This window comes from Schistocerca serialis, chromosome 2, assembly GCF_023864345.2.
Source record: "Schistocerca serialis cubense isolate TAMUIC-IGC-003099 chromosome 2, iqSchSeri2.2, whole genome shotgun sequence".
NCBI lineage: Eukaryota > Metazoa > Arthropoda > Insecta > Orthoptera > Acrididae > Schistocerca > Schistocerca serialis.
This window is the reverse complement of record NC_064639.1, coordinates 548,654,101-548,681,836: the sequence shown is the minus strand read 5'-3', so window position 1 is coordinate 548,681,836 and position 27,736 is coordinate 548,654,101. Positions and strand designations below refer to the sequence as shown.

The 27,736-nt window shown below is 43.2% G+C and overlaps 1 protein-coding gene across 1 annotated transcript in view; it reads right to left on the bottom strand.

The window, feature by feature from the left end:
• Positions 1-27,736, bottom strand: part of LOC126457534 (ankyrin repeat domain-containing protein 6) — a 722,889-nt gene that overhangs the window by 530,949 nt on the left and 164,204 nt on the right. The gene's annotated exons all lie outside the window — the stretch shown is intronic.

Genomic DNA, 27,736 nt, shown 5'->3' with positions numbered 1-27,736 from the left:
TGACCTCTCTCTCATCCTCATTTTTCATGTTTGGTTTCTATATTTGTATTTATTCCACGTTTTCTCCTGTGCGGTTTTCTTTATTCCCTCAGCCAATGACTGCAATAAAAGAACTTTTGCCACTAATTTCAGCGTTTTCAAAAAAAAAAAAATGACTCTGAGCACTATGGGACTTAACTTCTGAGATCATCAGTCCCCTAGAACTTAGAACTACTTAAACCTAACTAACCTAAGGACATCACACACATCCATGTCCGAAGCAGGATTCGAACCTGCGACCGTAGCGGTCGCGAGGTTCCAGACTGTAGCACCTACAACCGTTCGGCCACCCGGGCCGGCTCAGTGTTTTCAAATTTAATAAATGTGTATGCCTTCTTGTAACTGCATTTATGGATCCCTATGAAACAATGTATTTGTTTAATTGTATCTGAAGTTTGTTATTATTTAATTAAAGTTGATATGTCCCCTCCCGACCTTAATTTAAAGCATGCTTGACCATCATTGCTGTGATGAAGAGTGAGGCCAAGGCGAAATAAGCCTATAGTAGGAAAAGAATCTGACACTTTAAGCAATGGTCAGAACAGTTCAAAACGTTGGGCAAGCATTAGAAAGGATCACGCAGCGAACGTAATAGGACATAAAATCCATAACACTGGTACAAAATGTGCTTAAGGAGTATACATATACAGTGACGGAAAAAGAATATCAATACCAAGCAGTAGTTGTGTGACATAAAATTTGTAGACGTGTTTCTGCATCTGAAGGATGATGTCTATTCATTTTCCGCGCCATTCGCATAAGAAAGGTGCTAGTAGTGCCACCATATTTAAGTACACGTAGTAACGGTCGTGCGCGATATTTACCTTTGAGGTAGGACGTGGTGAGTTGATGTTAGTCAAGAATGCTTTTAAGGCGACAAAGACGCCATTATCAACACCCCACTGAGTTTGAACGAGGTTCTCTAATACGGCTACGAGAAGCTGCATATTCGTTCTGCGTTATTGCAGAAAAGCTTGGAAAGAATGTAGCCACTGTACGTCATTGCTGGCAGCGGTACGACGGTCGCAAGAAGACTGCGTTCAAGACCGCCACGTGCCACTACGAGAGGGAGGACCATCGTTTTCGGCGTATGACTCTGGCGCATTGTACTGCATCTGCCGCAGCAATCTGAGCAGCAGTTGGCACCAACAGTGACACAACGAACTGTTACAAATCGGTTTCTGCAAGGACAGCTCTGAACCAGACACCATGTATCGTGCGTTCCACTGACCCCAGACCGCCGTCATTTGTGACTTCAGTGGTGTCAGGCGAGAGCTCACTGGAGGGCAGGGAGGAACTCTGTTGTGTTTTCTGATGAACGCTGGTTCTTCCTCGGTGCCAGTGATGATAGTGCGTTGGTTGGGAGGAGGCCAAGTGAGCGCATGCAACCTAGCTTTCTGCGTGCTAGACACACTCGACCTACACCTGGGATGCCGTATGACAACAGAAACAACTCACGCGGTTATCCTAAGCACCCTGACTGCAAATTTGGACGTCAATCTGGTGATTCGGCCTGTTGTGCAGCCATTGGTGAGCAGCATTCCAGAGGGTTTTTCCCACAGGATAACACTCGTCCAACATGCTCTACACAGCATCAACATGTTGCATTGGCCTGCTCTATCGCCAGACCTGTGCAATCAGCATAGGACGTAATACCACAAAATGACATCCGGCACCTGCAGAACACAAAGCATTAACGTTTGCATGCTTGTATTCAACATTCTGGTGGTTACACCGGTTAATAACGTACCAGCATTTCACATTTGTAATGGCTTATATCTCGCTTACGTTAACCTGAGACCTTGCATTGTTAATCTCTTAAATACGTCTCCTAGACAATTGTGTTCCCGAAATTTCATTACTCTTCATTAATTTTTTCCTGGTGTTGCGCTTTTTTTCTGTCAGTGTATATGAAATTATGTAGATGTAAGTAAACGATTTGTGATCATCTACTTCGTCCAGTCTGCAATAATTCCTAATGTAACACGAGTTTCGAGTAGCAGACCACTCAACAAGTCAAATACTCTTTGTATGGGATCAGTATTTTTAATGTTTAAATACGAGTACTTAGTTCCTTCTCAGTCCACAGACCTTTGTGAGCACTGTATATAGAAATCTTTTTCATATCACGTGTTGGAGGTGTTCACTATTCATTTTACAATAGTTCCATTTGTTACAGATATCCAGCCGTAATGCGACATTAGAGTATCAGACCATCTCTGAGCTCAACACTTGTTTTACAAGGACAAAACTTCGCACCCTGAAAGCTTCCTGGCTCGGACTAGGATGCCGTTGAAAAAACAGCTCGCGCTTCCCAGTGACTTGGGCTGTATTTTACGGCAGTCAGCAGTCAAATGACGTTAACGGCTCCCACAGCCAAAACACACACACACACACACACACGTGATTAACTCACCCACAACAACATTCTTAGCGCGAGCAGTAGCTTACGACATTACTATTTCATTAGAGACAACACAGAGACTCTAAAATTCTGAGACTAGTTATATAGTGCGTGTAGCACACTCTGCAAAAGGCTAAAATTCTTTTTTTGACCTCATACTTGCGAACAATGTTTCACTTGTTCTCTTATAGCTCAGCCAATGTTTCAAGGAAAGAGTTCTCCATCATACACGACAATACTTGATGCTTGCTTCTGCTGTATGTATTTAAGTAGGGCGACCTGTTTCCAAGAAGCCCGTTCAGAATGATCTAAGCTGAAAGATCGCTTTATGGCTGTCATGTAGTCGCAATAGGAACACCTTTTAACCCTACTGCGAACACTTCGATATCCAAATCAATGTTTCAGTCAGTCGGACCTCTCTCCTACGTTAACACAGAAATTTCTGCCGCTTCTCTTACTGGACTAGTACCCCTAGGAGATAAGGTATTGCAAAAAATAACTTAGTCACAATCCAAAGAGTTTTTCCCCAGCAGACACTCTCTGGGATTATACTTCAAGCACTGTAACAGGTAATGAAATTGGAACTTCAAAAGTAGTTATGTAAAAATGAAGAACGTTCATAATGGAAGTGACAGGGCTTGCTGACATTGTTTTAGCCCCACCCTCCTTCAGTTTATTTCATTTAGACATTTAGTTTACCTGGTAACTTAAGGGCATGAGCAACATGACCAGGAGAAAACGAATCCGGTATTCTTCGTCAAACTGTCTTCAAACAGAATATTATGCTACGCGTTTAGTGTATACAGATGAAACACACAGTGCTTAGTATGTCGTGCGGCGCAGCAAGCTGTTTATGTGAGACGGAACCCCTCTGCAGAAATAAACGATTTTGGCTCGGAGGAGCGTCTAAATTCGAAAACTGTGGCGTCAAATTTTTTTAGATGATATTTGGTAATGTAATCAGATAAATAACCTATTAGTTTAAGGTGGATGCAGGAACTTTAGCTGCAGAACACTTACTGTGTCGAGCGGAACGGAAAACGATCAATTTTAAGAGGAAATCCATGTTCCGAAATGTATGGTTTGGGCGCTGAGGGTCCTCGAAACTTTGTAAATCGTTTGAACCTCATGATGAGTTAAGAAATCTACAGAAGGATTGAAACTTCTTGGAAGATTAAAACTGTGTGCCGGACCGAGACTCGAACTCGGGACCTTTGCCTTTCGCGGGCAAGTGCTCTACCAACTGAGCTACCCAAGCACGACTCACGACCCGTCCTCACAGCTTTACTTCTGCCAGTATCTAGTCTCCTACCTTCCAAACTTTACAGAAGCTCTCCTGCCAGGAAGTTTCATATCAGCGCACACTCCGCTGCAGAGTGAAAATCTCGTTCTGGAAACATCCCCCAGGCTGTGGCTAAGCCATGTCTCCGCAAATCCTTTCTTTCAGGAGTGCTAGTTCTGCAGGGTTCGCAGGAAAGCTTCTATAAAGTTTGGAAGGTAGGAGACAAGATAATGGCAGAAGTAAAGCTATGAGGACGGGTAGTAAGTCGTGCTTGGGTAGCTCAGTTGGTAGAGCACTTGCCCGCGAAAGGCAAAGGTCCCGAGTTCGAGTCTCGGGCCGGCACACAGTTTTAATCTGCCAAGAAGTTTCATATCAGCGCACACTCCGCTGCAGAGTGAAAATCTCAGTCTGGGTACAGAAGGATTATACACATACAAGATTAAAAAGGAGGTACTATATTTTGACCTTCAATCTGATTATAAATTGTACATCGTTGGTGTAGAGACTGATGCTCATGGTAAAGGAAGCGTGGTGAGATTTTAGATGTTGCAAGATAAGCATACACAACAGCCTTTCAGCACTAACGGAAGGTAGTCAATAGATGTATGATATAGTGGCCGTGATACCCATGGAACACGTCCCCGTCTATCAGCGTCCATCAGTTTTGTTATCTAAATCCAAATGATGACGCATGTTTGCTTGAAATGGACCCCAGTCATTTTGCAGCCACGTTGTCTGACGAACCCGTAGTGTTAGGTCGACAAAAAAAGAAGGAAGAACACCTCTGAGAAAAATAACTTGAATCGGTCCTATCTATCTGGTTGGCTTCAGAATTGGCTCAATAATGTGATCAGATATTATCCTAGTTCATACTTCTCACCGAATCTGTGCTATCGCACCCGGACTTTCATGTATCCGGATATGAATGTTGTGCGAGTTTACATATTTAAGATACATTGACAATAATGATAATAGACCCAATAATAATAATAATAATAATAATAATAACAATAACAGAAATTACTGTGATGATGATAATACTGTAATGAGACGCTTGAAAATGTGCCAAACTGCAAACACTGGCAAAGGGGCACTGTATTCGTAGATGTAATGTTAGATCAAGTCAGAAACTCTCTGAGATTGTTCGCATACGAGGCAGGAAGATCACGTCATTACAACATTGTAATGAATTACAGGGTGACCAGCAAATGATCAACGCTTGGCGATGAGATCGGCAGCGGATCTCCAACGTAATAGAAAGTAATGTCATGTGCGTAAATAGACGAAATGACCCGATGTCGTTTGATTATACCCTCGGCGAGTAATCACTGGAATCGAGCACAGCTGTCCTAAATCGACCTCTATCCGCCCGGAGCAATTTAAACTGCAACGGCCACTTAAATCTTACTACTACGGGAGGCACACACCAGACTGGGATTCACTGGAAGAATGTTGATGAATACTGTCCCCAGAGAATATTCATGCACAAAGTCGGCACTATTACTGAGCATACTTCATTAGTACGGTCTCTCAGTGAGTTTGAGTGACAGGAGAGATAGAGAAAGTTTAAACGAGAATTGGGCGATTCGTAACATCTAAATTTTGTTAGCCCGAGAGCTTCACGATACTGCTCAAGAATCTGCGTCGGAAAACGCCATAGAAAAGGCATTGTGTGGAGAGTAATAGCTTACTTGGATTTTTTTAATTTTGTGCCGCGTCAGATTTGAGTATAAACTCAAGGTTTTAAGGACTTTCTCTGTCGTCATCGCTGAACTGCCGTACTAATAGACCGTGCATACTTTTATATGCAGTTGGTAGAATTATGTCATAGAGGCGCCACAAAGTCACGGAATATCCATGTGCAGCCAGAGCTTTTGTCTCTGTATATGTTGGAGTAACATTAATAGTGATGCCGACTCCAGTTATATGTGTGGGGTCTGTTCTTTCGGACACGTCCGGAAGAGCATTCACTTAACGATCGACTTACGCAGCCTTTCATTCTTAACTAAACGAAAACTGTATGACATAGCTGCTTTGGGCGTTGAAATAATTCAGGAGTTGCACTTGAAAATTTGTGACCGGAGCAAGACTTGAACCCAGATTCTCCGCTTCTCGCAAACGGTCGTCCTGACTGACTCGGTCAATCGGACACGCTTCCCGTCCGACTCAAATTCCCCAATTTCTGCTCGCCGCAGAGATTGTCACCTCCGTTCATTTTCCCTATTGCTCGCAGTGTCATTGTATTCCCGTTATGGGACGAACGATGGTACGCATCCGCATTGAAATGGTCGAACGACCGTCGAGATGTACAGTATCTATATAACTATACGTGTGGTGTCTGTTCTTTCGGACATGGTAAAAACGTCAAGTATAAGTTCTGTGATCAGTAGTGCGTCTTATTTCTTTATATTATTTCCCTTGTGCTTATCAGTCGCAAATAATGGAGTGGAAAGTCTTCCATCGAGTCTCATTGGAATCTTGCTGGAATGGTAACATTCTTGCCACAGGTCAGTGTCAGCAGGCAGACGATGTGAAATCCGTTCATTCATGAAGCAAATAATCTGTATAATGTTTTAAATGCGCTGCCATCCTGGGTCTGAAGTGTAAACGTCAGAAAAACTCTATAGTCCATGCGCTTTCTGTTTATAGGTTTTCTGTTAAAAACGGACTGCAAGAAACAAAACAAAACGTCGCATTTTCATATTGTTGTTGTTATCGTTATTATTATTTCTACACACTTTTTCCCTGAAGACAGTGATTAATTTGAATATTGCATGATTATTAATTTCTTCTTGTTTCCTTCTTTTTGTCTTCCCAAAACTTATTCATTCTTTCGATGTGTTCCTGTTTCTTTTTCTCTCCCCATATTTTGCCCGTGTTCTTCACTCCTTTTCCTTCAAACCGCGTGTTCATAATTTTGTTTCTGAATTTGTCTCTTCCATATGTCGCTTCCCTACTAATGGCTGTTTATTTTGGGTTTTCTTTTATTTGTTGAAACCAACTGGCTTTTTTGATTGAACTGTTTGCTATATTAAAAGTTCTCTTTGTGATTCTGTTGTTGTTCAATCCATGTGTGTCCATAGAATGTAGGTCGCCGTTTTTTGATCATGTCTGTGAGTTTTTTTGTGTGTTAGTATAATTCTTTGGTTAGCATGTTCATCCATAAACGATCTTTGTGTACTGCTCCAAAAACTTTTTCTGAGGACTTTACGTTCTATTTTTTCTATCTCTCTGCTGCCCGATACTCTGATTATGGTCGTTTTTGATGCGTAAAGCGCATATGGTATTGCAGTTGTATTGTAGTGCCTGAGTTAGTCTGTCTTGAACTGTTTCTTTTATTGTAGTGCGTCCACGTCCATTTGTACGCTTTCTGAAAGTTTACTGTTTGTTCTATGTTGGATGCGTTGTTTCATCCTCCTGTTTGTATGTATTTCCCAAAATATTTGAATTTTCCTCTGTTAACCTTTCCATATCTTGTGTGAACGGCTTGTGTATAGTAGTTCTTCCTTTCCAGGTGTTGCGTTTTCCCGTGTGAAGTCTGTAGAACCGCTTTGGCAGAGACTTTATGTAAGTATTTCAGTGCTTTTTGTGCTTGTTGTCTATTGTTGGTGAGTATTGCCAGGTCATCGGCAAACGCCAGCCATTTTATGATTGTCTTGTTTGCACATGTCCCTCCTAACTGAATCCCTTTTGCTTTTCCTTCCCGTTGTTTGATAATTTTTATAATTTTGTAATTATCGTTTTTAAACGATTTTTTCTCCCAAACCACATCATGTATAGCCTATGTAGTAACGGGTGTTTCTGAATGCACAAAACATTTTAGTTTCGCCATGATTATTTCTGAATCATTAAATATAATGAACCCAACTCTGTGGCCGAGGACGCGCACACAGTGGAAATATCCATGTGACGCTATAGCCACTCGGATGGCAATATTTACTACCCCCCTCGCATGCTCTAGATTCACGGTACAAATGTGAACAAGTGCATGTAATCTGTAGCCATACAGAGGAGGGAATACACAGGACGCTAGAACTAGCTGCAACGAATACTGACTTTTGTTTCCATCCCTTTGGGAAGATTAATCAGTTCTCAAATAATTAGCAGCCACACTACAGTAGCATCCCCTGTCATATGGTTCCGCCGTAATATGCTTCTTCACTCCATATATACAATATACAGTCGTTTCGTAGTGTATACACGTCAACCGCTTGGTTGAGCTGCAGTAGCGAAGTTACAGAAAAATGGTTGGAGTATTGTGACTCATTGTCTTGGACTCTGATATAAGGTCAAACAATATTCAGATGCAAAACACTAACCTATGAACTTGCATTGAAGCGTATTTTTTTCTGGTGATAAACAGGTGTATTTCTAATAACAACAACTGGACGTGCTAGAAAATGAAAAATTGGCAATTTTACTAGGAACGAACTTTACTAAAAGAATACACGTTTGTGGATAGGCCTGACAGAAGGTTCATAGATGCATTTGGCCGCAATCTGGTGCTCGCTTACTTTGCAATTTTTAACAATAACAACAACTATTTACATTTAATACATCTGGGAAAAATTGTGCTCAGCTGACAAATCTCGTACAGAAATAGTGGAGTACCAAATGAATTGATAAAATACCTACAGTTGTCTCTTGTACGGGGGTCAAACAACTCACACATCACACACTTCGAAGACAAGTAGCTCTGAAGGCAGGTCTACTGAAGCTGCTGCACAAAAGAGTGGTACCTGCAACAACGAAAAAAGTAAAGTCAGTCAGGGGAGTCTAAACAGAAAATTATTTTCTGCTTATAGTTACACCGTTTCTTGTTCGTAAACAGTGCTGATAATATAATAATAATAATTCCGTATGACTCAACGGCCTGGAGAAAGTCCTCGGGCCCAAGAAGCCGAGCTACCGTGCCGGCCACTAGAACATCAGGTCCGATCTTGACATTAATAAAACTCTACTGTTTCGTGCAACCACTGAGACAAAATTGTTCATTAGAATAAGGAGGAGAGGAAGAAAAGGAAAGTGGAACAATGAATTAAACATAGAGATTTCTTTACCGCGTTTAAAAGAAAAAGATGTGAATTACGTCGTATATCGCTAATACGAGGATGAAAATTATTCAGGATATTCTTTAGTCCTGTGTGATCTTCTATTAGATTTGAGTTACAGAGCAGCTTATTCCACAAGTGAAGGTGTGTAGTGGACAACAAACTCAAGAAAGGTATAGCTAAAACAGACCATGAAACACATTTACAGTGAGGTGACATAACTCGCAGACGTCTGAGTGTGGTGTCGCATCTCCTTTTAGCTGCTGTGGTGCAGCAGCTCGACTTGGCTTGGGCTCAACAGGTCGTTGGAAGTCTTCTGCAGAAATACTGAGCCGTGCTGTCTCTACAGCCGTACATAACTGCGAAAGTGTTGCCAGTGATGGATTTTGCGCACGACCTGACTTCTCGGTTATATCCCATAAATGTTCGATGGTTGGCTAGAATTGTCCAGAATGTTCTCAAAACGAATCGCGAACAGCTATGGCCTGGTGACATGGCGCGTTTAAAAATTCCATCGTTGTTTGGGAACCTCAGTGGCTGCAAATGGTCTCCAAGAAACTGAACATAGGAATTTCCAGTCAATGACTGGTTCAGTTGGACCAGATGTCTCAGTCCTTTCCACGTAAACACAGCCCACACCATTATGGAGCCATCGTAAGCTTGCACAGTGCTTGTTGACAATTTGGATTCACGGTTTCTTGTGGTTTGGGCGACACTCGAACCCCTCCATCAGCTCTTACCAACTGAAATCTGGACTCATCTGACCAGGTCACGGTTTTCCAGTCGTTTAGAGCCCAACCGACATGATCACAAGCCCTGGAGAGTGTTGCAGGGGATGTCGTGCAGTTTGCAACGGCACTCGCGTCGCTCGTCTGCTACCATATCCCAATAACGGCAAATTTCGCCGCACTGTCCTAACGAATATGTTCGTCGTACGTCCCATATTGATTTCTGCAGTTATTTCACACAGTGTTGCTTCCTGTTAGCACTGATAGCTTTACGCAAATGCTGCTGCCCTCGGTCGTTAAATGAAGACCGTCGGCCACTGAGTTACCCATGGTGAGAGGTAATATCTGAAATTTGGTATTTTCGGTACACCCTTGACAATGTGGGTCTCGGAATATTGAATTCGCTAACGATTTCCGAAACGAAACGTTCTATGCGTTTAGTTCCAACTACCGCTTCGCTTTCAAAGTCTGTTAATCTCCGTCGTGTGGTCATAATAACGTTGGAAAGCTTTTCACATGAATCACCTGAGTACAGATGACAGCAATACACTGCCCTTTTATACCTTATTTACGAGATACTACAGCCATCTGTATAAGTGCATATCGTTGTATGTTGAGATGACATACATCTGAGAACTCTGCCAATTGAGAAGCTGCCGGGAAAACAAAGCGTGCGACAGCGGAGTCGCTTGCCTCCTCATGCCTATCGCAGCTGACCATTGGATGTCCTGAGGGGACCAAACGAGTCGAACATGAAGTAGACATAGCACTCACGTTGGAAGTTTAGGTTCGGTCAAGCGAACGTGGAGTGTGCCGTAATCCTGCTTGTAAGATTTGTATCACGGTTGAGGATATTTGGACGTTCTGAGATATTCATTTTCCATAGGTACGGAAGACAGTTTTCTGAAATTTCTAAGTTGTGTTAGACAGGGCAGAGCTCTTCCGCGTACTGAGAAACTGACTACAGTATTTTACGGAAAAACAACCAAGTTCCTCTTTTTTGAGAAAGAGTGAAGGGAAACATGGAAGGAAGAGGACTGTGTGAGATACACTGCTGGAAATGGAAAAAAGAACACATTGACACCGGTGTGTCAGACCCACCATACTTGCTCCGGACACTGCGAGAGGGCTGTACAAGCAATGATCACACGCACGGCACAGCGGACACACCAGGAACCGCGGTGTTGGCCGTCGAATGGCGCTAGCTGCGCAGCATTTGTGCACCGCCACCGTCAGTGTCAGCCAGTTTGCCGTGGCATACGGAGCTCCATCGCAGTCTTTAACACTGGTAGCATGCCGTGACAGCGTGGACGTGAACCGTATGTGCAGTTGACGGACTTTGAGCGAGGGCGTATAGTGGGCATGCGGGAGGCCGGGTGGACGTACCGCCGAATTGCTCAACACGTGGGGCGTGAGGTCTCCACAGTACATCGATGTTGTCGCCAGTGGTCGGCGGAAGGTGCACGTGCCCGTCGACCTGGGACCGGACCGCAGCAACGCACGGATGCACGCCAAGACCGTAGGATCCTACGCAGTGCCGTAGGGGACCGCACCGCCACTTCCCAGCAAATTAGGGACACTGTTGCTCCTGGGGTATCGGCGAGGACCATTCGCAACCGTCTCCATGAAGCCGGGCACACCATTAGGCCGTCTTCCGCTCACGCCCCAACATCGTGCAGCCCGCCTCCAGTAGTGTCGCGACAGGCGTGAATGGAGGGACGAATGGAGACGTGTCGTCTTCAGCGATGAGAGTCGCTTCTGCCTTGGTGCCAATGATGATCGTATGCGTGTTTGGTGCCGTGCAGGTGAGCGCCACAATCAGGACTGCATACGACCGAGGCACACGGGGCCAACACCCGGCATCATGGTGTGGAGAGCGATCTCCTACACTGGCCGTACACCACTGGTGATCGTCGAGGGGACACTGAATAGTGCACGGTACATCCAAACCGTCATCGAACCCATCGTTCTACCATTCCTAGACCGGCAAGGGAACTTGCTGTTCCAACAGGACAATGCACGTCCGCATGTATCCCGTGCCACCCAACGTGCTCTAGAAGGTGTAAGTCAACTACCCTGGCCAGCAAGATCTCCGGATCTGTCCCCCATTGAGCATGTTTGGGACTGGATGAAGCGTCGTCTCACGCGGTCTGCACGTCCAGCACGAACGCTGGTCCAACTGAGGCGCCAGGTGGAAATGGCATGGCAAGCCGTTCCACAGGACTACATCCAGCATCTCTACGATCGTCTCCATGGGAGAATAGCAGCCTGCATTGCTGCGAAAGGTGGATATACACTGTACTAGTGCCGACATTGTGCATGCTCTGTTGCCTGTGTCTATGTGCCTATGGTTCTGTCAGTGTGATCATGTGATGTATCTGACCCCAGGAATGTGTCAATAAAGTTTCCCCTTCCTGGGACAATGAATTCACGGTGTTCTTATTTCAATTTCCAGGAGTGTATTAGCTTTAGATCCTCTTTGTCACCCAAGTTCTAAAACTGTCCTGATACAGATGTAAGTTGTCGACTGTGAATAAGCCAGGTGAAGAGATTTTCGGAAGCCGTCGGTCAGGTGTGGCTACAAGGCATCAGTTTAAAGTGGTGTCCACAAACTGATTAGTAAATGTGGTACCTAAATTCGCACCACCATTTGAAAATTTAAGTATCTTCTTATTAACAGTCGATGCGTCAAAGGCGATGTGATCGCTCTGAAAATGTGAGGTATTCGAGATGGTCAGCTACTTTTGAGCAGTGCAGTCACACGCTCCAAAGCTTCATATACAGCAGATAAAAATGTATATTGCCTATAATCGCAGAGAGAACACTCTTTTTTGGAAACAGACTGGATTAAGCTTTGTTTCCTTTCTTCAGCACTTCTGGTTTCCTTTCTTCAGCACTTCTGCACTCCACAAGCAGCGTGGTCTCTGTCAGACGCGATATAGAGCACTCGGTTGCAATCCTTTCTCCCTACAAGCATTTCACGTTGTAGAGTGTTGAGTCCACTCATACTCGAGAGGAGACTTGAAGACTTATGAAGCTACTATTAACGGGCAAAGGGAATCGCGGCGCTGACCACACGCTCTTCTAGTACTGTCGACCACTCACGGCTAATGGAGGATGAAACAGTGGTGGTTCGCCAGGCGGCAGTTTTCCATGAAGATAGCGCCATGGAGTTTAGAAGAAGAGCTGAGACCAATTGTAAATATAAATTACTGTAACTAGCATTGTCCTTTAAGCAATATTATGGATTCAACCCCGAACAACTGGGCCCCTCTACCGTTCACAACCGTAGATGTAACACGGAGCTTCCTCCACACAAGGATGAGCACCTTTGATAGTCAACCATGGAAGGAAATCCTTTAAGAAAAATTCCACCGCCTGGCAACAGCCAGGAAAGACTGCATTCGGATACGGTAGGCAGTCACTTAAAAGATAACTTAGATGAGTTGGAGCACCTGAAAACACCCAAGACTGATAGCAGACCGAAACTTAGGCTCAAGACAGGACCGATAAGTAACATGGCGACGCACAATATAAATTCTCTCATTCAACCAGGGAAACTCAAATTTTGACCGGCGAAATGGATCGACAAGAGATTCTGATAACCGGACTGAAATGAGAAACACTGATCAAGAACCAATGGAATCACAAGGATATAAAATTTACAAGGGAATACCAGGGAAAAGAGCAATGAAGCAATGCCCGCAGTTCGGAACAGGATTCGTGGTCAACCTCAAAATGATAGATTCCTTAATAGCATTGAAAGCACAATCTCCTAGATTCTCAACAATAATTATAAAAGCGGCAAATAGAACATACACAATAATAAATGCCCATGCCCCAACTAATAACAAAAATAAAGGAAAGGGCCACAGAGAAGATGTGGATGGATTTTTGGAGCTTTTGGATCAGACAGTAACAAACATCAACAAAAATCACACCAAAATTTTAATTGGAGACTTAAATGCCCAATTAGGAAGGTTAAAGAGATACAGAGGTGTAATAGGGAAATGGCCAGCACAGCGAAGAACAAACCATAATGGCATGAGATTGGTGGAATTCTGTAGAAACCATGACATGATCTCAAAATCAACATACTTATGAGAAGACCAAATAAACTTAAAACCTGGAAACACCCAGACTGGACATAAAGAGAATGGCAGTTGGAACATGTATGCATGGATAAGAACTACCACAAGGAAATTTACAATGTGAAAGTCCTGAGAGGAACAGACACCGGATCAAATCACTACTTGATAAAAATAAAAATTAAATTCACTCCACTGAGAAAGGAAAAAAATCCTACCCAAAAAAGAAGAGAACATATGACCCTCATAAATTGATAAATAACAAGGAATATGAAAAACAACTAGGAATTTAAAAATAACATGATCTGGATGAAATAATTCTCCAAATGAAACAAATAGCTGAACAAGTAGTCCCAATAAATCCTAGGAGAATTTACCAGTGGTATGACGAATGTAATAAAACAGTGGAAGATAGACACCACGCCTGACTAAGATATCAGAGTCAAAAAACGGAATAATCTTACATGGAACTCACGAAACAAAGAAAGATGACTCAAACAGACAACTCCAAAGATATGATCCCCCAACACTAACACCAAAAGGTAGAAACAGTAAGGTGGCCCATAGTGATAAGAGAAATTCAGAAATTTTAGCAGAAACATTTAACGAAATACTAAATTGCGAGGATCCTCCTGAGCTTCTTGAAATAAGCACAGAAACTCCAATAAAAACCCCACCAGAAAATATAAACCCACCGTCAATTCAGGAAATCTACAAAGCTTTGAGCGAGCTCAAGAACTATAAAGCAAGTGGAGAAGATAAAACATTTGCAGAACTCTGGAAATACACAGCAGAACCCGTGAAGATATCATTATATCAATGGATAATTAAAATCTGGATCGGAGAAGAGCTATCAGGACATTGTACTACAGCCATCATACAATCATTACAGAAAAAAGGAGAAATATCAAATCCGGACATCTACAGAGGGATTTCCCTATTGGATTGCTCATATAAAATATTGGCTAGATTTCTCTAAAATCATTGTAAAGATAAACTTGGAAAGGAGCTAGGAGGATTTAGACAGTGGAGAAGCTGCCCAGAACACATCATCACATTAAAATTAATAATGGATGCCTACAAAAGGAGACAGAAGCAACTAGTCATAACCATCGTAGACTTCAAAACAGCTTATGATTGCATCCACAGATCTTCTATGCTGGACATATTAAGAAATTTTAGACTTCGTCCCAAATTTTAAAGAAAATGATAAAATTAACCCTTACAAACACAAAATCCAAAGTCAACTTCAGAGGAGAACTATCTGAGCCATTTACGGTTAAAACAGGATTAAGACAAGGAGATAATTTATCACCACTGCTCTTCAACTGTGCTCTTGAATACTTGATGAGAGAATGGTACAAACGAATCCTATAAACATAACAATTGGAACCAAGAAAGATGAGATAAACCTAAATTGTTTGGGATTCGCAGATGACTTGGCATTACTAGCTAATAATGTACAAGAAGCTAGAAATCAAATAATGAACCTGCAAAATATGGCGCAAAAACTAGGACTCCAGATATCTTTCGAAAAGACCAAGTTGAAGGTAACAGACCCGCTAGTAATAGATCACGTAACAGTAAACAACAGAAAAATTAAAATAGTGAAGCAATTTAAATATCTTGGAGAGCTTATAACACACAACTTGGATGAAAAACTTGCTTGGCAAGAAAGAATCAACAAAATGATGAAAGCTCAGAAACTTAACATTGTCTACATACAATAAGAAATTATCAATTCAGACAAAATTAAAACACTACAAAACGGTGGTTCAGTCAGAGGTAACATATGCAAGCGAGACTCTTTTTAAAGTCACTCAGAGAAACAGAGTCGACAAAATACCAAGAGAGAAGAATGGCTAGAACATGCATAAATAAAAAAATACCAGAAGGAAGGACCATGGCGGATAGTGCCGAATGAATTAGTGTACAGAGAACTAGAGCCCATCACAGATACTATAAGTAAAAAGAGGATTTCTTTCTTTGACCACATAATGAGGACACCAGAAACCAAATTAGCAAGAAAAATTATGCAGAAACTGTGGAATATGAAGCAACAAGTAGGATGGATCAAGGAAATTAAAAAGGGTATGGAGGAACTACATATAACCTTGGATGATCTGCAAAACAAGACAGAAAATTTAGAGAAACTGAAAGACAAGAAAAGAAGATTTAAACCAAAAGTAGACAAACGACTCACAATGAAAAGTGTATTTATAGATGAGGAAAGACAGGAAAGATAAGAACGAATGAAAAGATACTGGGCAGTTAAGAAAGAACGAAACATACGCTTATTGAAGAAGAGGACCAGGAAATGACTGACTAAAGTAGTCCAATGAGGCCGTGAAAGCAAATGATAGTAATAATTATGCATTATGCGTTTCGGTGCATTTTATCTCCATAATTAGGTGGATTTTACATCAATAAGACATGGATGTATTGCGTGTTCAACTTTTTGTGTAACTTGCGGCACTGTGCAAAATGTGGTGCAAATAAAACTGGAGAAGAAGCCTCTAACAACTGAAAGGCTGTGTCATAGATTACCCAAAACGTTGAACGTGTGATACATCTATGCCTTACTAATTAAGATCCACTTGATGATAGATGAAAAACCCAGTGAAACGCATAACAGAATTACGATGTAGTAAACACGACCGGTTACAGCAATTCATATTTTCTCTTGGTATCCAGAACACACTGGTACTTGGAGCGTCATTCATGACTGCTTCGGATAACTCTGTCTCTATTTGGAATGGCTCTTGAAACAAATCTGCAAAAACATGCACGAGTTCCAGTAGGTACAAACGCATATACTGCCTGATACTGAGAAATAAATGACTCAAAACCAGTGGCACATTTGTTTTTTAATTTCCTGGCGGTAAATAGCGGTGTTTTCGACAGAAGCCTAAATCCATGTCGCTATCTGCGATGAAAAGCGTTTTGAAATTCCACAAATTTTGATTAAACCCGTTTCGTTTCTTTTCTTTTTTTTACACTAACTTTTTCGTGAAGCTCTGAATAGGAAGTTTCTTCTATTTATCATCTGACGTGACTTTGCTCTTCGTCGAAATCTTAGCAGAGGAGAACTGTCAGCAAGGATTGGGGTCGTGTTTGTAGAAAGCCAAAGCTCAGTATCTGCGCTCACGACTTCTAGCAGCTGTTGCCGTATCCTCTCTCACTGCACAGCACCAGACTTTTTGGAAGTCTGTTGGAAACGCGTCATCATTTCTTCATCTGAGACTTCCGTAAGTCACTTTCAGTGTACTTCTTGGGCGAACGGAGTCGAGGATCAGGAAAGGGTGAATTACATAGGTACATTACGAGCACGGAGATGTAGCTGATTAGATGGGTGCACAGTCCTTCACATTGGACAAACTTAAAATTCTCCTTGATTTTTCCTTGAAAAGCTACCACTGACAGTCAACATTTGCAGACAGGCTAGCGAGCAGCAACTGTCACCGAATAAAAACAGGAATGGTTTTAAAAATCCTTAAACACAACCACACTCACTTACAAAACTTGCAATTTCTGGCAGTTTCCAATCACAGAGAATATCATAAATGAACAAATTTTAAAATTAATGTACACTAAAAAGTAATTGTGCACAGAATTTTACAGAACAAACAGCGCGGGAATGATGCACCAGTCTGGAAAAAATAGCAGATGCAAGTAAGTATTCCGGGTAGGAGAGTTTAATGGATGCAAATAACACTGCCAGAAAGCCGTGTGCAGTGTGCAGTGTTTGTGTATTTCCGTTCTCGCAAGAGTAACATGCACTTTAAGAGAACATCAGCGAAAATTATTAAGTATCTACAAACTAGCTTCCACAAAACGCACACAGTTGAAGTCGATAGTCATCAGGTAGTGCAAGTAATTCTAAACACCAAGTTTGATGCAGACGACACATTGCGAAAACGCAACGAATAAAATTTCTGTGACCAAGGTAGAATAAAAGTCAATGTACAGAAATAAAATCCACACTAATAATCATAATTCATCGGCAGCCAATTGACATGCACTGCTGGAAAAAAAACCCTCCTCTGACCTCTTCCATACATTCGGCCTTGCTCCCGCGTGTTTTATACTAGTGTGTTCCACATGTCCCTCTGCTCAGAGGCTCTGCGGGGAACTTCCTCATAGTCCACTTAATGTTCGTCATCCTGTAACATCAACAGTACTTCGCTTCTCTTCTTTTGTGTTATCGTTGTTCTTTACACATCCGTACTGTGCAAACCACTGTGACGTGGATGGCAGAGTGTTCTCTCTATCGTACCAGTTACTTTGGCTTCTTCGCGTGCCACTAACTCACGTATCGCAGGAAGAATGCTTGCTCAAATGCATATGTGGGCACTGTAATTAGTCCAATCTCCGCGATCAGTGCAAGAGCGTTACGTAGGGAGTTGTAGTACATTCGTAGATTCCTCGTTTAAAGCTGGTCCTTGAATCTTTATAAGTAGGTTTTCACGACGAGATAGTTTGCATTCGCCGTCAAATGTCTACAACTTCAGTTTTTTCAGTTCTCAGATGGGTCAAATAAACCTGAAATACAGAACACATTCCGAGCAGCAGTAGGATACACGCGTTTGTCAGGCAAATCAAGAGACCCATTCTCGCTTTAACTGCTCCGAAGTCATCAATCGTGACACCGTCGATTCTCTCTCGCAACTGCTACGAGGACCGCTGAAGAACCAGTCTGGCAGCCCGGCAGTCACGTTGCCACTGCCCGCTGTGGTACATTCTCTGCGCATTTTATGTTATTCCAGTTTTAGTGACGGAGACAATGACGATGAGCGACTAGTAGAGCACGCGCGTAATCCAGACGAGAAGCAGAAAGATTTCAGCAATGTGCTTGCAAAGAATGTTATGTAGAAGATGATGGGAAATGCAATGAAAAAAATACGGATACTTTATTTACATACACACATTATTTTTACTACTCTGATATGGAATTTTAAAATATTCAGTCTAAACAGTTGCTTTAAATGGTAGTAATACGCTAGGCCAAAACCATGTTCAAGCTTCGAGTACCGATTCCTTCCTAGGTTGCAATCACTGGTTTGTAGGTTTAGAGTAGTAATTATGGACTGTATCTTGTACTTCAAACCCTGTCAATTCCGCAGAGCCCGTGTGTTTCGTGCTAAACTGACTTCTACATGGCGGGGGGAGGGGGGCTGAAGTAGTGGACTGTCAGGACCACCCTCGCCTCCACACAGACCCCTCTCTTCCGCACCCAAAAAGAAATTTTCGGTAGAAACGTTTAGATGTTTACATATATCACTTTCCAGATATCAAACCTAACTTTCGGGTAATAAAGCAGGATAAAAACTGGTGTCTTGAAAATGACAAGCAATTCTAGAAATGAAGTTTAACACAGGATACTTTTCAGTTGCTTGAGTGAGGTCTTGCCTACGTGGATGGGATCTGGCGTGAACAGTAACATTCGAGTCGGGTAAAGGCCCACATTCACAGGCTGACCAAATCTGCGGTCAACGACAGAATCAGACACGGTTCGTGAGTCCACGGCTAGAACTTCGTACCACAGGAATAAGGCAAGACAGCGGGACTGACCCTCCGCAAAAAAGAGAATTTTCTGAAGAATATTTTTCAAATGCTTATTTTATTACAATTTCGTGCACATTGTGCTAAAAGATTTACTGATGTCTCGAAATTTTTTATTGTTTTTATTATTATATTAAAACTTTTAATAAACTCTATATTGCCGAAGAACATTATATCACAGAGAAGAAGCGGAACTACAAGAAAGTATTCCAGAACTATTTTCATCACACTTGTCATAGCTGAGCGGTTTGACGACATTTGTGTTGTGTTATATTCGCTCCCCCCCCCCCATTAAACATGGACCTTGCCATTGGTCGGGAGGCTTGCGTGCCTCAGCGATACAGATAGCCGTACCGTAGGTGCAACCATAACGGAGGGGTATCTGTTGAGAGACCAGACAAACGTGTGGTTCCTGAAGAGGGGCAGCAGCCTTTTCAGTAATTGCAAGGGCAACAGTCTGGATGATTGACTGATCTGGCCTTGTAACAATAACCAAAACGGCCTTGCTCTGCTGGTACTGCGAACGGCTGAAAGCAAGGGGAAACTACAGCCGTAATGTTTCCCGAGGGCATGCAGCTTTACTGTATGATTAAATGATGATGGCGTCCTCTTGGGTAAAATATTCCGGAGGTAAAATAGTCCCCCATTCGGATCTCCGGGCGGGGACTACTCAAGAGGATGTCGTTATCAGGAGAAAGAAAACTGGCGTTCTACGAATCGGAGCGTGGAATGTCAGATCCCTTAATCTGGCAGATAGGTTAGAAAATTTAAAAAGGGAAATGGATAGGTTAAAGTTAGATATAGAGGGAATTAGTGAAGTTCGGTGGCAGGAGGAACAAGACTTGTGGTCAGGTGACTACAGGGTTATAAACACAAAATCAAATAGGGGTAATGCAGGAGTAGGTTTAATAATGAATAGGAAAATAGGAATGCGGGTAAGCTACTACAAACAGCATAGTGAATGCATTATTATGACCAAGATAGATACGAAGCCCACACCTACTACAGTAGTACAAGTTTATATGCCAACTAGCTCTGCAGATGACTAAGAAATTGAAGAAATGTATGATGAAATAAAAGAAATTATTCAGATTGTGAAGGGAGACGAAAATTTAATAGTCATGGGTGACTGGAATTCGAGTGTAGGAAAAGGGAGAGAAGGAAACATAGTAGGTGAATATGGATTGGGGCTAAGAAATGAAAGAGGAAGCCGCCTGGTAGAAATTTGCACAGAGCACAACATAATCATAACTAACACTTGGTTTAAGAATCATGAAAGAAGGTTGTATACATGGAAGAACCCTGGAGATACTAAAAGGTATTAGATAGATTATATAATGGTAAGACAGAGATTTAGGAACCAGGTTTTAAATTGTAAGACATTTCCAGGGACAGATGTGGACTCTGACCACAATCTATTGGTTATGACCTGTAGATTAAAACTGAAGAAACTGCAAAAAGGTGGGAATTTAAGGAGATGGGACCTGGATAAACTGAAAGAACCAGAGGTTGTACAGAGTTTCAGGGAGAGCATAAGGGAACAATTGACAGGAATGGGGGAAAGAAATACAGTAGAAGAGGAATGGGTAGCTTTGAGGGATGAAGTAGCGAAGGCAGCAGAGGATCAAGTAGGTAAAAAGACGAGGGCTAGTAGAAATCCTTGGGTAACAGAAGAAATATTGAATGTAATTGATGAAAGGAGAAAATATAAAAATGCAGTAAATGAAGCAGGCAAAAAGGAATACAAACGTCTCAAAAATGAGATCGACAGGAAGTGCAAAATGGCTAAGCAGGCGTGGCTAGAGGACAAATGTAAGGATGTAGAGGCGTATCTCACTAGGGGTAAGATAGATATAGCCTACAGGAAAATTAAAGAGACCTTTGGAGATAAGAGAACGACTTGTATGAATATCAAGAGCTCAGATGGAAACCCAGTTCTAAGCAAGGAAGGGAAAGCAGAAAGGTGGAAGGAGTATATAGAGGGTCTATACAAGGGCGATGTACTTGAAGACAATATTATGGAAATGGAAGAGGATGTAGATGAAGATGAAATGGGAGATGTGATACTGCGTGAAGAGTCTGACAGAGCACTGAAAGACCTGAGTCGAAACAAGGCCCCTGGAGTAGACAACATTCCATTGGAACTAGTGACGGCCTTGGGAGAGCCAGTCCTGACAAAACTCTACCATCTGGTGAGCAAGATGTATGAGACAGGCGAAATACCCTCAGACTTCAAGAAGAATATAATAATTCCAATCCCAAAGAAAGCAGGTGTTGACAGATGTGAAAATTACCGAACTACCAGTTTAATAAATCACAGCTGCAAAATACTAACACGAATTCTTTACAGACGAATGGAAAAACTAGTAGAAGCCAACCTCGGGGAAGATCAGTTTGGATTCCGTAGAAACACTGGAACACGTGAGGCAATACTGACCTTACGACATCTTAGAAGAAATATTAAGGAAAGGCAAACCTACGTTTCTAGCATTTGTAGACTTAGAGAAAGCTTTTGACAATGTTGACTGGAATACTCTCTTTCAAATTCTAAAGGTGGCAGGGGTAAAATACAGGGAGCGAAAGGCTATTTACAATTTGTACAGAAACCAGATGGCAGTTATAAGAGTCGAGGGACATGAAAGGGAAGCAGTGGTTGGGAAGGGAGTAAGACAGGGTTGTAGCCTCTCCCCGATGTTGTTCAATCTGTATATTGAGCAAGCAGTAAAGGAAACTAAAGAAAAATTCGGAGTAGATATTAAAATTCATCGAGAAGAAATAAAAACTTTGAGGTTCGCCGATGACATTGTAATTCTGTCAGAGACAGCAAAGGACTTGGAAGAGCAGTTGAATGGAATGGACAGTGTCTTGAAAGGAGGATATAAGATGAACATCAACAAAAGCAAAACAAGGATAATGGAATGTAGTCTAACTAAGTCTGGTGATGCTGAGGGAATTAGATTAGGAAATGAGGCACTTAAAGTAGTAAAGGAGTTTTGCTATTTGGGGAGCAAAATAACTGATGATGGTCGAAGTAGAGAGGATATAAAATGTAGGCTGGCAATAGCAAGGAAAGCGTTTCTGAAGAAGAGAAATTTGTTGACATCGAGTATTGATTTAAGTGTCAGGAAGTCATTTCTGAAAGTATTCGTATGGAGTGTAGCCATGTATGGAAGTGAAATATGGACGATAAATAGTTTGGACAAGAACAGAATAGAAGCTTTCGAAATGTGGTGCTACAGAAGAATGCTGAAGATTAGATTGGTAGATCACATAACTAATGAGGAAGTATTGAATAGGATTGGGGAGAAGAGAAGTTTGTGGCACAACTTGACCAGAAGAAGGGATCGGTTGGTAGGACATGTTCTGAGGCATCAAGGGATCACCACTTTAGTATTGGAGGGCAGCAAGGAGGGTAAAAATCGTAGAGGGAGACCAAGAGATGAATACACTAAGCAGATTCAGAAGGATGTAGGTTGCAGTAGGTACTGGGAGATGAAAAAACTTGCACAGGATAGAGTAGCATGGAGAGCTGCATCAAACCAGTCTCAGGACTGAAGACCACAACAACAACAACAACAACAACAACAACATATATTTGCTTTGTGTGTCAGTTTCATGTGATAATTTATGACACTACTGCGTATCTTGTTGCAGTAGAGAGACAACTTATTATGATGCAAATGAAGGTTTACCGCCATAATAATTTTTTTTTAACGATGCAGTATCTTAGTATGTTTATCATGATGTAACTCAAAATGATTCAAGTGGCTCTGAGCACTATGGGACTTAACATCTGTGGTCATCTGTCCCCTAGAACTTAGAACATCAGACACATCCATGCCCGAGGCAGGATTCGAACCTGCGACCGTAGTGGCCGCGCGGTTCCAGACTGAAGCGCCTAGAACCGTTCCGCCACTCCAGCCGGCACTGGTCTACAGGTGTGGGAATATTTCATAGACCACTCCTGAAAGCAGCGACACACCACCAATGCACTGTGATCAACACGTGCAACAAAGCACCGATACGTCCATTCAGCTTCCTCCACTCCCATTATGCGACCCTGTTCAAATGGCTGAAGTTGTTCACCAGCAGTACGTTCTCGTCGGCAGAGCATGTTTGTACCCCAAAATAAGTGTTTCAAACACTATTCATCTCTGAACTCATCACAGTTACTGCCTGCAAAATGAAAACAAATGTGCGTAGACAGATTTCCAGAGCGTCATATGGTCTTGGATGGCAGTGACTAACAGTACAACCCCTCAGTACGTACACACGTACATTCCTTGAAGGTGTTGCATTTTTTTCCCCACAGTGTAGAAGTTTGACGGCTCGCTGTCCTGTTGGTCGTCGGGAGAGCCCCGTGTTGTGCCGCGCCAGGGCTGGACGTGTCGTTCCTGTCTGAGGCTGAGGCAAGGCCGCTTCCCACGCGGCGCGCCTAACGGGACCCGCGCTCAGGACTCGTCACACCTATCTGCGGCCCCGAGCTATGTCACGGCCCTGCTGTCCTTATCTGACGCGACAAGCTGACCACATCCACTGGTCCGGCGCTTTACGAGGTTAATAAGCTCACTGGACACAAAAACTTTGTCAGAAGGCGTTGAACGACGTGGGTCAGGTAAGAAGTTGAAAGGAGTAGAGAGAAAGGGGGGGGGGGGAATTATCCAGAACAGCTGTTTAGGATGCCAGCGATAACAACGAGAAACCTGACCGGAGTGGCCGTACGGTTCTAGGCGCTACAGTCTGGAACCGAGCGACCGCTACGGTCGCAGGTTTGAATCCTGCCTCGGGCATGGATGTGTGTGATGTCCTTGGGTTAGTTAGGTTTAATTAGTTCTAGGCGACTGATGACCTCAGAAGTTTAGTCGCATAGTGCTCAGAGCCATTTGAACCATTTTGAACAACGAGAAACATGTGATTATCAAGACCTTTTGGGTCAAATTGAAACAAATGATAGTGGTTCCACAACGGAGTACACTGAGATAGGGAACCAATGGTCGCAAATGCTTGTTCATTGTACTAAAGACATACACAGCGTACACGGCATAGCTACAACGTAGTTCGTAGTAACTGTTCAAAGCGACAACCACTAGTCTCAATGCATCTACTGCAATGGAGCATGCAGTTCTGCTGCACTCTCACAAATATCCCGGGTGTCTGTTGTACAATAGAATAGGCTGTGGGTGATATATACCGTACATCCCTCACCAAACACACATACTGCCCACAACTCGGCTGATAGCACGTGTGTCAAGTAACGATCGCATGCATCGCACCGGTGCATTAATCTGTGCTGCACGGACTCCACTAACCCTGGTGTCAGTTGTCCATTGCATCAGACGGCTTGTGACGTGTCCATGTTGAGGTGTGTTACTGCGTACATTGCATGACGTGTAGTCAAAGATGGAATGTTACTCGTCACTAGAGTTGGCAGACACGCAGTTGAAGTACGGTGCGGCAGAATGTTGTGCCCGTCAAACAACACCAATGTACAAAGAACGCTTTCCCAACAGGCGTCATCCTAAATGGAAGAAGTTTATCTCCATGGATACCAACTTACGAGAGACGGAGTCATTCATGCCACAGAGAGCCGGCCAAGGTCCCGCCAAAGATATGTCCGAACACCAGACTTAGAGGAGATGGTGTTGGATCGTGTGGCCCACCACCAGCAATAAGCACTCGTCAAGTTGCCCGAATGATGCAGTGTGGAGAGTACTGGTACAACAGGTACTACATCCCTGCCATAACGAACGTGCCCAAGCACTGGGACCGATGGAGGATTTTGTGCTCCGCGGTCACTTCTGACAGTCGATTATCCACTGCAATGGTATAGAGCCGAACTTCGTACACTTTTTACTGTTCATGGATGAGGCCTCATTAATCCATGATCGTTTTTTCCACAGTGGCAACACTCATGTCTGGGGTTAGGACGATCCCGCGCCAACCACAACGGTGGCGACCAGCACCGATTCTCTGTCAACTTATGGGCGGACATTGTCCAAGATCATCTAACACGACCTTCTCACAACATTCCCATTTGACTGGTCGACGTTACCTGGTGTTCCTGCTAGATGTAATGCCACAGTTCTTAGGGACTGTACCCCTCGTTATCCGCGAAAAAAAATGTGGCTTCAACATCACGGTGCATCAGCCCGCTTCGATATTAATGTCCACGAACATCTCAACAAAACGTGCCCTCGTCCTCAGATTGGAAGGGGAGGTCCTGTCCCACGGCACGACCGCCGGATGTCATACCTCTGGACTTTTCTTCTGGCTTACGTCAAGACTTTGGTGTATGAAACCTCCGCAGTGACGGATGACTACCTGCTTGCTAGGGTCCAAGCTGCCTGTCTCCTTGTAGAACAGACAATAGGGATCTTTGAGAGAGTGCGCCAGAACTTGATGCGCTGTTGCCACGCATGCATTCGTTCTGTCGGTCGTCAATTTGAGCAACTGCTACGTTGTTGCTATCCGGTGTACGCTATGTACGAACATAACACAATAACTATCAATTTCGACCATTGCTTCCCTATCTCAGTATATCCAGTTGTGAACCCACTATCAACTGTTTCAGTTTGAGTCAAAATACGTAGATTGTAACTTAAATAGTGGCAACACTGCTGTGGAGACATTATGCAATAGAATCTACTATTGTCGCTGATAGCACACGTTGTTGGCATACCTACCTTATCTCCGAGCAAATGGACTCGCCCGTCCCACATTACCGGCGTGCGCACAGTCGAGGGAAACACAGTCACTTGTGAGCGAGCGGTCTAACGTAACGCTGTCACTGTTTTCGAAACAGGAGCAACGGAGTTGGATCAAGATTGAATGTGCCAGAGATCGTACAGCATGACAGTGTCATCAAGGTCTTCAAGAGGAGTGCGGGGAATCGGCATTGCCGTACAGAACAGTGGCACGTAGGCTAAAAGCCTTCAACGAAGGTCGGCAAACTGTGGCAGACAGGCATCGGGCAGGTCGCCCTAGCGTCTCTGAAGAAGATGTGCATGCTGTTGCCGCGTTAGTGGACAGTGATCGACGCCTTACGATTCGTGAGCTCGCCCACGAAACCAGATAGCGTATAGGACTGTGCTTCGCATACTGAAGGAACGCCTGGGCATGCGAAAAATTGCATCACTATAGGTTCCGCATGACTTGACGGGAATGCAGAAATGGATGCGTTACGACGCTGCTCAGACGCAGTTGGAGCGCTATGAGCGCGAAGGAGAAACTATCTTACGCCGTATTGTTCAACACCGGATGAGACATGGGCCACATCGTACGAGCCAAAACTGAAACTCCAATCCAACGAATGGCGACATTATGGGTCGCCGCGAAAGTCGAAAGTGCGTCAGAGCCCCAGTATGGTGAAAGTTATGGTGATTCTTGATGGTGTTATACTAACGCATTACGTTCCTCTAAGGCAGACCGTCAATGCACAGTATTACTGTTCGTTTTTGGAGCATCACCTGCGACCAGCTTTGCGAAAGAAGTGGCGACACTTTCTGCGCAACACACCCATCATTTAGCACGACCATGTGCCGGCGCATACAGCGGAAGCTGTGGCTGCTCTGTTCGGTCGATGGGGCTGGGAAGTACTGTACCATCCACCATACTCCCCGGACTTAAGTCCTTGTGACTTTGATTTGATTCCGAAGATGTAAGTCGCCTCATGTTCGGAAATAAAGTGAAATATTTACTTGATTCTTCGTTTTCTAATCAGACGGAAACATAAATAACATCGGATACTGCTAAAAAAAACTTGTATTACATTCATAAGAAAGTCCCTTAATGTGTTAAAAACGCTGAGATCAAGAAAGAAGAGTATTAACACATAACAGGACGGAAATCTATGAACCTACTTCCTTTTTTTCCCGCAAAGGAACCTTCCTGACGTGCAAAAGGAGGGATCGGGGCAAAGTATACAGGAGTCGCACCCTGAGGCCTAGCCACCATGTCCCATTCCCTCCCCCAGGAACCAAGAAAAGCGTGGGGTATAAAGTAAATCAGTGAGACAAGTTTAGTTTATTGTTACAAATAATTTTTTATAATACCACCAACGTAGCAGCCAACCGACGTCGCTAGGAGGAGGGGACGGCAATTCTTCACATTCGATGGGATTATCCATGCATAGTTTGTCGGAGAAAACATGCCCAGAGAATAGCGGTACTAAGAGGGGAAAAGGCGTGCATCAGCTCTTCATTGTAGTAACACCCCAACTCCAGGATGGGTTAAGAAAGACACTACAAAGAAAACTAGAGAAAAATCGTCCGTATTTGGGATTGCGGACAACTAGACAATGTCATTCAGGACATTTTTATCGCCGTCAGCAAACAAGTAGTCAACTGTATGTCCACATGTCCACTTCACGGAGTTCGTCACTGTAGTCCACGACGTTACCCATTACACCACGCCATGGTCATGTGATTTTGGTCTTTTGTCATGGGTATCATGGTGTCTCTTGAAGGCTTACATCGTTGACGCGCCATTACCTGACGTTTGATGGTAATGGTGAGATCTTTGTGATAAATTTTCAATGCACCGTTACCTTGTCCACGTATTTGCGAGGCATATTCAATCACAGG